Raw genomic sequence first — 12,956 nt, 5'->3', positions numbered from 1 at the left:
CACAGATAACAGGGCAGTGATGAATTGGTAAGAGTTCCCTAGAAATAGACTAAATATGGAGTGTCAAAACCAAGCAAATGAAGACAATACAGTGTTCCTTAAGAGAGCCATGGAGGCGGGTACAGTTAACTAGAAGTTGTTTGTTCAAAGGCATGCTCACAATGGGGTTTTTTGAAAGCATTCTGGAAAGGCTAACTGGTGTTTCCCAGATTAATTGGTTCAATGAATTATCCAATTGTACTAATGAGAAAGAAAAATCTTCAGGGGTTGCAGGTAGGCAGGCGCTGAATGCTTCATACATTGGGTCAACAAGGGTTGACGATGCTAACAAACGGGAGCAGATGACACTTGAAGACCGTGAAACTAGAGATATTCATTTTTTCCCTTCTCACTGCGACCTGAGTGGTTTTCAGGTGATCGTGGCCCTCACAAGCAGGAACCGGTTTTTTCCCTTTCGGGAGCGATCCCACTCAGTGAGCTCCACGTGGCAGTGGGGTTAGGAGGAAAACCACCCTTATCACACGCTAACTTCCATGAATGTTGGCGGGTGCGATATCTATCTCCACCATTGGATCTCACAAGGTGATTCAACGGATCAGATCACTCGTGCAGGTTTGAGGACCCTTGCGGTAAATGGTGAGCAGCTTATCACGACGATTTGGTCTACAGCCGTTAACAACTTAACTAAATAACTCACTTATACATTACAATAATTAATATATTTTAACATAACACATTAAGCACAAGATAAGTAGGATTTACTATCTCCAACGCCTGTCTTGTAGAGCTTCTTTAACCATTTGAAATCTTGTAGAATATGAATCATTAAAATAAAGTTGTTTTCGACCACTAAAAGAATTATTTGTTTGTAATGACTAAATTATTAGTCATTATGTTGACATACTTCCATCTATCAAGATACATTGGTGCCATAACTCTTCTCGTGCATTACAAACCCAAATATCTTTTTTCTATATTGTTATACAACACGCGTACAATTTTTACCTTGTATTTCATTTCCCTCATTATATTGGTCACAACTGCTCGAGCTACTTTTAAAGATATATGTTTTTTTTTTGGCTAAGTATGCATTATTATATTTGGTCCTTGAAAAGTATCTGTACTTCCTTAATCGCTTAGGATATTTGTTCTAATTTTTGGTTTGCTGTACGCATTTAATAATTTAGCCAATTCAAGAATATATGTTGTGGATTTACAATGGTAATGTTAATTTATTTTATGTGGTTATAGGGGAATTGTCTACTGAGTGGTATATAATACCTTATAATACACCTCCTTATGTTGTGAATTATGTAATACAATCCGTACTAATTCTTATGTACCACACTTATGCAATATGTCATAACTCTTTTCTCCAATTTTGATATTGCCTGTAATGCCCTATCTTGGTCGATCTACCATGCAATAATATCTTACCACATCTACCTCCGTCACATGGAGTCATGTGATCAATGTGGTCGCATCTGGATAGTTGTGATGAAGAGGTGAGAATCGAACCTTCGTAACCCTAAACCCTAATGGTTCTGTTAATGTGCCATTTAATTTTTCATTCCATCCACCTGATAGCAGCTCCACACTGCTCTCCATCCATACTCGACATCCGAACTTCTAGAGACATGCAAAGGTCATGAACAATAGGTAGACTTTGTTTAACCTCCAGCAGAGGAAATTGTTATTTCTTTTGATGGGCTTCACTCTTTTTTTTTCATATGTTGTTCATTCCTATGGATGATTCCCCTCTTAGCTCACGATTTTGATGTTTCTTCATGTCAATCATAGTTCTCTTGGTCCCCTCTTTTGATGTGAACCTAAGTTTTTTTTTTTTTTTTGGGGGGGGGGGGGGGGTTATTCAGGCACTATTATTTTCCGTTACATGTGAGGCAGTATTTTGTTGTTCTATTCTAGTTAGAGTGTTCAACATAATCTTGCTCCATCAAGTGGGGTTCTACCTCATTAGGGTTCTCTTCTTTCTTATGCCAAGAGCACTACTGAACCATCCCCTCAACTTCATAGCTCTCCAACTTTGGAAGAGAGTGTGAGGTGTGGTTTCTATATCTTTAAGTTTTTTATTTTTAATTCTTCCTTAGAATATAGTAGAGAGTTACACCATACTAGTGGATAGATTACAAAGTGGAACTAGAAATTCCTCATTACATCATTTGTGTGTTCTTTTCTTTCGTCTTACTCTAACACCCCAATTTTATTGTTGTTTTGACAACGTATTATTTTGGGTGGAACATCTGGGAGCACTCACTAAATTGCCTGAGTAGGCCTTTGATTCCACGAGTGGCTAAGGGTTCAAATTTCCATGGCCCCTTTTTATATTTTATTTATTCTAGATTTTATACTTCTATATTGTTTTTTTCCCTGCAGAATTGATGGTCTAGCTATACACTACTCATATATTAATTTACCCTATTTTGCATGTGTGTATCACTCCTCAATTCAGTAGGCACAATACCATAGCGTGGATAACATTCTTTATGAATTTTGGGTTGGTTTATTTTCCTTGTTGAAATTTGAATTATTTCAGCGTCCCGGTGAAATGCCTGAGTGTTAGCATGGGTCAAATTTCAATTACACTCTTTTCTCATGTTGTTTTTAGGCTCGTACCAATGGCATTCCTTCATCCATACGAGTTCCATCCCTATGTTATTAGAATATATAGTTTACTGTCACTAGAAAAGATACATTTATGTAATTTTGGATTAGAGTCAGTTAGTTCTTTTTGGAAATAATAAATTATCATGTTTACTTAGTGACTAGGTATTATGTAGGCCTGTTCCAAGAAGTTATTGTTTTTTTTCCTTATCTTAATAAACAATGGTGTACTCCATAGTTGAAATTTCATCACTAGATTTGTATACATGCTTAATGCTGAATTTGCATTACTTTGGGTCTAGGTTAGAGTCTTAAAATCACTAACGCTACCAAACTAGGAATCTCAACCATAAACTACTTTGTACATTGGATTTATAAAGCAATGAAGCACAAATCCACAAATATACATATTTTTAACAACATTGTACAATCTGTACAACCCTAATATTCATCATATTAAACCAAATGTTAATAATACAATAGTCTATGGTATACAAGAGACAATGACAAACGACATTGCAACTTCTATATCGTATCTTGTCTTGCTGGTTTTTCGCTCCCATATTGCTCACTAGTTGCCCCTTACTCCTTCAAAGGGAAACACATCGATACTCCGAGAGGGTTGGGAGCACCTAAAAATGCTTCATGTCACTTCTGCTACATGTACACGGGCTCATCAATCGTCTCTCTAGGTTGGCCAAATTCTCAAGCTCCAAACTGCCATGCTAGCAGTCACCTTTGTCCATCAAGGCGCTGCACTTCGATGCCAAACTTCACCCAATCTTTAGCTCTTCTTTGTCACTTCAATATAGTTCATCTAGATCTACTTTAGGTATCCAACACACTACCCTCCACCAGAGCAATGGCACCCAATACTTCATTGTCGGTTCTTCTCCTAGGATGGAATCTTCACCTCCTCCGGAAGTCCTCCACATAGCACCAACAAGTTGCATGATCAAACTGATCCAAATTGGTCAGTTCATGACCCAACACTCCTACAAAGCATTGCTCAAAATTATTTTTTCATACTTCTTTTTTGTGAAAGTCCTAGTTAGGGCACTTGCTGCAATCCTAAAATATACAAAAGTCAATAAAGAGTCCCTTAAGGGGATGTGACACACATTTGAAGAACCCCTCCTTAGCTATGCTGCAACTTAGGACATGGGTCAACCATTGATCACCTCCTATGGAGCCCTGGCTATGGTTCTATGGCCTCCAGCTTAGCACACAACCATTTGTAGCAACCAGTCCCAAAACAGTACCCAAACAACCTTCAAACTAGCAATGTTTATTCTCGTAAGAACTCAGCCTTCATTATAACACTTTGGACCCTATATTAACCCTAAAAAAAAATTCCTATACCTCATTGTTCTACCTCCTTTATGATACGAATAGGGCAAGAAAACTCCCTTCTCCACTAAATCCTTGTCTAGAGAAAATGTTGCATGGATGGATGCCTTAATGACTCCAATTCACCCTTTATTTATAAACCAATAAAGGGGCTCCATGAATTAATGAAGAGACACATCTATTGGACAAATTTTCTTCAAGCTTACATGACTTGAATACCAATAATTATTTATAAACTTCAAAAATTCATTTCTCCACTTCTATAACTCGAAATTTGACGATTCTCAAAGCGTTGGATTCTCATTTTTTCCCTATATCATCTCATTCCATCAGATGTATAAATGTGCTTCCAAATATTCCCCAAACATGATTGGGTGGAAAACCCCATCCTTGGGTTCCAAGCCCACAAATGACCCTTGTGGTGCTTTTTCCTCCAAACCTTGAACCCTTGGGCTTGGAGTACCTCCCAAAGCTACTCATAAATCAACACTCCCTCTTATTGAGGGAGGTACTTCCAAAACAAGGAAGTAACACATCATCATCATCATTACTCACAACACTTACGTAACTCTTGGCACTCATAATCACAACAATCCTTATATGATGAACTACACCCTTCTCGAAAGTGTCATTGTCACTGTAGAAAGCACCCTGCTTCTTCTTATTATCCTATAACATCTTCAACTCTTTCAATGATTCCTTCTTGATAGTTGCAAGAGCACCATTTCTCCCCACTGACCACACACCGTTCTTGGGCTGCAAAGTCTCCCTTTGAATCTGGAAGGTCGCTCTCGAACTAGACTCCCTCTGAGTCTCTATAACCTGGACCTTCTCGGAAAGGTGCACCTTCTTCTCAATAAACATGTACCTACTCCTCTGAATCCTACACCTACACCTGCTCCTGCTTCTCTAGAACATGCACCTGCTCTACATATTTCCTTTCATGATCCACAGGCTCTCTCATCAGCCCATGGAGACCATGCTTTCTAACTCAGAGTACAATCCCATCGAACTTGGGCCTGACTCTTGCCTTCTCATCCTGGAACAAAACCTCAAACCCCTTCCTCTCGATCATCGAGATAGAAATCATGTTATATCAATCCTAGTACAAATAGTACATCTTGGACCTGCATCACAAGTCCTGTCTCCATCCTAAATGGCACAACTCCCCACCCTCAGATCTTCAACTATCAATTGTTGCCCAACACCATGTGCAACTTCGAGTCCCATTCACCTAGAGTCTCAAAAACCTCCTGTGACCCTGTCATATGCTTCGTCGAACAACTTTGCACGTACCATCCATCCTCATTAACAATACCCTGCGAGAAATGTGAGATCATAGAAACATCCTCCTCCTCCAATCTCCTGGTGAGATCATCTATCTCAGCTGATGTTGCAACACCAATGATCTTCTACCCTTTCCTCTTCTCATCATCTCCTTTCTTCTTCATCGGACATCTTGATGAATAATGACACATCTCACCATAGTTGAAACCATTGACTTTAATCAAGTCCTTCTTTTTCTTACCCTTCATTAGTGTTGAAAGTGCCACGTCATCATCGAAAGAATTATTCTTTGGATGAATATCCTCATCTCACAACTCTTCCTGAATGAATTCATCCCAAAAACTATCCCAGTTTGGTAGATTATCCCTGGTAATGATGCCTTTGATGAATGGCTTCCATTCCTCGGTGAACACTTTAAGGCAATCTGTTGGGCCATTAATATGCCATTATTATTATCACTTTTGAACACTTATTCCACCCATTTCTATTATTCTTCATCATGTCATTTATTATAATTTATTATATAAAGCCATTTTATCATGATTTATGCTTCTATGAATGAATATTATTTATTCTCCTTTATTTCTAATAAATTGATGATTATGCATGATTTTATCAATGATAGTTTTAATAAATCAGTTGTAACATTATTCACCATTTTTAGCCTCCAAGATAATTTCCAGATTGAAGATTTGATCATTAAAAGTGCCAACTCAGAAATTCGTTGGAATAAGAAGTGACGGTTTTGCAGTTGAGATTCTGAGCAAATGAAGCAGAATCTGGAAAATCCAGAACATGGGTTTTGTTCAAAACGGACCCAGTTAACTTTAGCAAAGAATGGTTTGCCCAAATTCGGCTTCTACTGAGAGAAACGCAGGGTTCTTTGAGCACGATTTTCTCAGATTTGTTGTTGCGGCCGTCCTCCAAATCTCAGCTGCAAAGCCAAATTCGTCTTGCTCTTGTTGAAAGCTGGATGGAAATATATCTTCTTGTTGATCAATTGGTTAGAAGCAAACCAATTTTGTAATAGAAATCATGTTGTACTTATCTTTATTGTAACTGCTCTCTGATCTCTCTTTATTTAAATCAGAACAGAGATCAGAGATGGGGATGTTTTGGGGGGGGATTCGAATGATGGAAAAATGATGGAATTGAGGATTTAGAATTAGAGATTTAGAATTAAGAATTCATGATAGGATAGGAGGAAGAAAGGATTGTTTCAGGCTGTAAGTCTCAAAGCTGCTGCTGTTGTAATGATTTTACCATTTAATGATTAATACCTGATTTGGGAGTTGTTGTTCATTCTTTTCATCTGAAGTAACTTAGCAGCATCCGCTGGCGGCTAAGGGCCCAGCCTCTGGTGGAGTACGCTGCTGCTGTGTATCATATCTTTATAATTGCTACTGTGTGATGGTTTGATTTATTTCCTATTATTTGAATTGCATTATTTTACAGTTTCAGGTTTTTATAGTGTGCTGTTAGAATATTTTATGGAATTGTTTTATTGCACAAGTTGAGATTGAATCACGTGGCTGTTCTTTTCCATCATAACAGAGATTATTATCATCTTCAACTTATATTGTTATGTTGTTCATTTCAAATGTAAAGCTTCGTTGTTCATTTCAGATTGTTGGTTATTCGATTCCACTAATCATAGTTTGTTGTTCAGATTTATCAAATATGATTCGTTGTTTAATTCCTTTAATTATAAGTTTGCTGTCCATTTACTTCGCTGTTCAGTTTGGTTGATTAATTGCAAGAGTTTGCTTTTAAAGAGTTTTCCTAGTTTACTTTCAATGACAGCTTTAGTTTAATTTCTATTTCTTTTTAATTGCTTTAAAGCAGGACTATCAACTGTAGAGAACATTGGTTATTGCTGCCTCGTTCCCAGATTGATTGTCTTGTTCTAGTTTGATTTCAATTGCATCAATCTCTAGAGGAATGAGTTATTGCTACTGTATCCTCAATTGATGGTTGTTTGAGTGAATGATTTAGTTTAAGAACATTTCAGTTTCTTGCTATTCCATTTCTTAATTGTTGTTCCATTTCTTATCTGCCGTTCCATTTCCTGTTATTCGCATTATCTTTGCTTTGGTGTGAAGAATGATCTGAAACTGTAGTGGGCATTGGCATTTGCTGTCTAGTCCCCAGATTGATGATCTGTTCCTTGATTACTTTTGGTTACATCAGTTTCCAAAGGGATGAGTTATTGCTACTGGACCCTTGACTGATACATTGCTTATTTTTCCGAATGCATGATTTAAGTCTTAAAGTGCTTTGTTGTAAGTAGATTTTATTTCCAGCTTTCATTTACTTTTGGATTTTGAGCACTATACTGCAAAACATTACTCTTGAGTAAATAGCCGCCTCAGACTGAGTACACTCTTGAAATAAAAAGTCGTCCCTGGGTTGATAATTAATGTGAAGGTAATTAGGAGTTCAAAAGACACCTTTTTATCGCTCCACATTTTGGCGCCGTTGCCGGGGAGAGTGTAGCCATTTCTAAAGAGTAGTGTGAATCTGATGAGTGCCTGCTAGGGAAGAGTTGGATCTTAAAAATGGAAGGTAAGAACCTGCGCGCGGAGCATGTAAAATCCCTGCTCCACTGTCCGCTTTCCTAACAGATTTATTGTTGCTTTTTTGGGTAGAAATAGATGTTTGAATTTTTGTGTGAATGAATTAAAAGAAAAAAATAGAAATTTTGAACAACAAATCTCATGATTTCTCTCAAGTGGTGATGTAAGCACCACCCATTTCACTAACCGATTGACAGGAACATTTGAAGAAGGGGCCTCAAAGAAACACATGAAGAACATGTTCTATTATGGTAAGAAATGGATCACATTTTTACTTTTGAATTTCCTATCAAAGATCTAGGAGGAGTGACACAAATGCACATAATTCCCCCATTGTCTCTACCAAATTTTCATGGTTTAGCAAATGAAGATCCAAATACATTCTTATTTGAGTTCGAAATACTTTGTAGAGGATATGATTATTTTACTAATGATCAAAGATTGAAAGTGTTTCCTCTTACTCTAAAAGGATCAGCTCTCAGATGGTTCATGAGCCTAGGTGGGAATTGCATCCAAACATGGGAGGACATGAAGAACATATTCTTGAAGAAGTACCAAGACTATTGCAAGGCCGATGAAGATATTTTCAATATGATACAAGGGGAATATGAAAGCTTGGAGGACTATGTAGATCGATTTCAATATAACCTTCAAAAATCAAAACATAAGCATTTGGAAAAAGAAATCTTAAAAGCACTTCTTCTTAAAGGAATCAAAGATGAATTTTTAAAAATCTTATATCTGATAGGAAAAGGTGATGTTTTTCAGTTATCATATGAAGATGTTTGTGAATTGTGCATAAGGTATTCAAGGGGAATCTCCAAGGCTGGTAAGAATTCTAGAGATGTTTGTTCTTTCTTTTCCAAATCTGCTACAAGAATAGGAGACATAAGAGCTAAAATCAATATTTTATTTGAAAATTTTAAAGTTGATTTGATTAGCTCTCTAAGTTCAAAATTGGATGCTTTGCAGGTTCGGAAAAATCAAGAATTTGATGAAGTGTTTTCCACTCATGACCGAAAGGAGCAATCCATAGATAGTTGTTCTTCCTTATCTAGGATGGAAGTAGCATATCAAAGAGATGAGGAAGATGCAACAAATTCAAAACCATGGAAATCATGGCCTACAAGTATGGTTCAAAACACTTCCTCTTCATTCTCTTACTTGCATAATCCATTATGGAATACTAATGTGTTAGGGCAGCGATGTCAATTTCAATATAACCACCAATCTTGTTTTCAAGTTGGGCATGGTTCATCTTATGATGGCATGACTACTCTCCCTCATCTTGTAGCACAAACATATTCTCCATATTTTTCACCAACTCTTCCACAAACTCTTGCTTGCATACCAAATTCATCCACTCAACCCAATCAACCACATCATCACAATGCTCCATTCCTTACTCATTTTCCTGCTCAACTAATTCCACACCCTCACCATAATAAACCAACACAACATGCTTACAATGTTGAACTGCCAAATTTATCCACCCTTCCCACCCATTCTATCTCACATGCGCCATTAGAGAAAACTTATAATGAGATTCAGAATGTTTCAAATTCAAAAATTGTAGAAGCTATGGAAGAAAATGAGGTTTCTTATAGTATGTATCAACAAGTTATTTTAAAATCTCAATAACTTCATGATCTGATGGATATGAGAAATCAAGAAAGTAACAGATACATTGAACATTGGTTTCACTCCATCATTTGTTTACAACATCACTCTATGCTTCAACAATTTTTGATACCATTTTTTGAAGGGAAGTTGGCTTCTCATACCCTAATATCCATTAACATGCATTTTTCAAATTTGGGTATGTGCATACATGAAGCCCTATTTCGAAAATGGTTCCATTGGAAGTACTCCTATACATAGTCATATTCATTTTTCAAATCAAAATTAAAATAAATAAGGGAATAAATAAATGCATTTTGTTTTTTTTTTTTCATGTAAAACTAGTTGTTTCTTTTGTTGCAACACGCTATCTGGATCAACATCAATGATAAATGATTCAATTCATTTATGTATGTAGATGATTTATAATATAAATAACAATTCTACAAACACTTATATTCATATTTATCATCAATATGAAAAAATGGTTGAATATCATTTTTTATGGCTTGCGGGCTTGATGAGATTTCTGGAAAAACAGTCGGGACAGTTATGTTTTGAGGGACAAAAAGTTAATATTTTTAAAACCTGCTTCTACCCTAGGTAGCCCTTGATGTATAATTTCTAACCCAATTTGAACCACTCAATTTGGATTTGAAACGAAAAAGTTAGAACCAAAACATTGACAGGGTGTCTAGCGGGCAACTCAGGAACAGAGTTGGGACAGTCGGTTTTTGGAGGCCTAAATCTTTGAATTTTTAAAACCTGTTACTATGTTAGATTCCCCTATGAATATAGTTTACAATGCAATTGGAATCACTCATTTTTGATATCATATTGGGATGTTATGATCAAAATACTGACTGTCTATCGTAAATTAGCACCCTTAAAACTATGTCTTTATGGCTGTTTCTTATGGTATTTGATCTATCAATTCTTTTTGTCTTCAAAACCTGTTTCTATTGGAGATAAATAAATGAATCTATTTTCATTTCCAATTTTAATCATTTGAATCCGACATCAAACGAAAAACCTATGCTTAAAACATTAACTGTTGGTCTGAGCTGGGTAATCGAAAATGACTCTGTTATGCAGGTTGTTCTAACTAAAGTTGACATATCATATCATTGAATTTTTAAAACCTGCTTCTATTGGAGATCTTTCTTTGAATTAGCTCTCATTTTGCTTTGGAATCACTCAAATTGGACGAAAAACAAAGAATTTGTGATTAAAACACCGCTGGTTAGTATGGTCGACCAGTGCTCTCCCGCAAGTGACAAATAAATTTTACTTTGTTATTTTCTCTGTGGATTTGTTATATAGAGTAACTACTTGTTAGTTTTTTGCATAATTCTTGATTTAGGGGAGCCCGATCACCTCTCTTTATTCATGATTTGATGTTTTATTGCAGGTAGACACTCGTTTTTTGCAGGTCTTGGGAAAATAAAGAAGGTCAATTTATGGACGAGTGATTTTTGAAAGAAATTTTAATGAAACAAAGGAATTTCATCCAAGTCATTACCCAACGGATTCATAATAGAAGAAATGAAGAATTTATTTCGATTTGAAGATTCATGTCTTGTCACTGCTGCCAAAACATTTTTCAAAAAAATCATTTTTTTACATAATATCATAGCTGTTGTAACTTAATTTACATATTGTTTTTAAATAAAATGTTGTTTCTTTTCTAATTTCTCTTATATTTTGTGTTTCAGGTATTGCTTCATTCAAAGTGTAACTCATCCTCAGCATCAATGCCGTGAACAGCTAATTTGTTTTTTTGCATGTTTGCATTTTATGATTGTCCATTTTGATGTTCCTTTCTGAATAGAACAACACTTCTGCACTTCCATGTTTTGTTGTTCCTTTCTGGATAGAACAACACTTCTGCACTTTCACGTTTTGCTGTTCCTTTTCGAATGGAACAACACTTCTGTGCTTTTCATTTTTGTTGTTCATTTTCTAAAGGAACAACACTTGCATTTTTGCTGTTCCTTTTCCAAAGGAACGACACTTTTCATTTTTGCTATTCCTTTTCCAAAGGAACGGCACTTGTGTTTTTGCTGTTCCTTTTCCAAAGGAACGACACTTTTCATTTTTGTTGTTCCTTTTCCAAAGGAACGACACTTGCATTTTTTCTGTTCCTTTTCCAAAGGAACGCCACTTTTCATTTTTGTTGTTCCTTTTCCAAAGGAATGACACTTTTCGTTTTTGTTGTTCCTTTTCCAAAGGAACGACACTTTTCATTTTTGCTGTTCCTTTTCCAGAGGAACGACACTTGCATTTTTGCTGTTCCTTTTCCAAAGGAACGACACTTTTGATTTTTGTTGTTCCTTTTCCAAAAGAACGACACTTGCGTTTTTGTTGTTCCTTTTCTAAAGGAACGACACTTTTAGTTTTTGTTGTTCCTTTTTCCAAAGGAACGACATTCGCATTTTCATACTTTTTTTTTGTGTGTATTTTTGCTTTTTTTGTGTACATTTCCTTTGTTGTTCCCTACACGGAACACCACTTTTTGAGTGTTTTTGCTGTTCCTTCAAAAGAGCAACACTTTGGGAGTATTTTCAAGAGCAACCCTTCCTTCCTCTTGTGGAATTATTCTTAGTTCATCTCAACCACATTTTACTGAATCCCCTTCATGGCATGAAGTACACTATTTTTATGAGGACAAGAATTATGGATTCTATTGAAGCAAGTTAATATCATTCATGTTATGATCTTTAACAGAACATCTCCTTGATGATAGATTATTTTCAAAAGGAACACAATTATTTATATACTACTTTACTGCATTGTTTTCTGTTGAACATGATATTGATTGATCATCTTAATACCATGCTGGTTCCACCCTTCTGGATTATAATCTTCTCTGTCTGTAATAAATGAGATTATGGGTATATTTTTCTATTGACATGTTCAACTTCTTCCACCATCCCTGCTCTTAAGGAGTACTGAGCCTCCCTCTTTTTATCATAAAAAAATGTGTAATAACAACAAAAGTTTATTCGTAGATGGAGGATAGGGGGTCTCATTACGAGCCAGCCTACCATGTTCATAAGGCTGTAACAAAGTGACACTCCCATTATGGCCACCACACCAGGGTTATGATCCATTGGATAGCCAAATTATCCTTGGAACAGGAGGTCTCATCATGAGCCGGCCTGATCACTTTTGCTACATCCCAGTGAATGGCAGTGCGGTTCTCTGGTTACCACACCAGCACATTGATCTCTTCTGTAGAACAGCACTGAAACTCTCTAGTTATAAATTGAGGATTCTGGCTCATATGGGTTAAAAAGCAACCTTGTCGAGGCTATGGATGTCTGTTGGCAGCAGAGGCTCTGCTTATGGTATTGAAGTTATATCTTATCGTCAATTATTACTATAATACCCTTTTCTTATTTTTTCTTTTTATCAGAGAAGTTATTTCTTTAATTGTTTTTCCCTATTTTGAACCTTTATGCATGAGAAATTGTTTTATGATCAGTCACATTATTTTCA

Source organism: Pinus tabuliformis, chromosome 1_1 (genome assembly GCF_031772625.1).
Source record: "Pinus tabuliformis cultivar Carrire ecotype Pingquan chromosome 1_1, CPIR1, whole genome shotgun sequence".
Classification (NCBI taxonomy): Eukaryota; Viridiplantae; Streptophyta; class Pinopsida; order Pinales; family Pinaceae; genus Pinus; species Pinus tabuliformis.
This window is presented reverse-complemented; position numbering follows the sequence as displayed.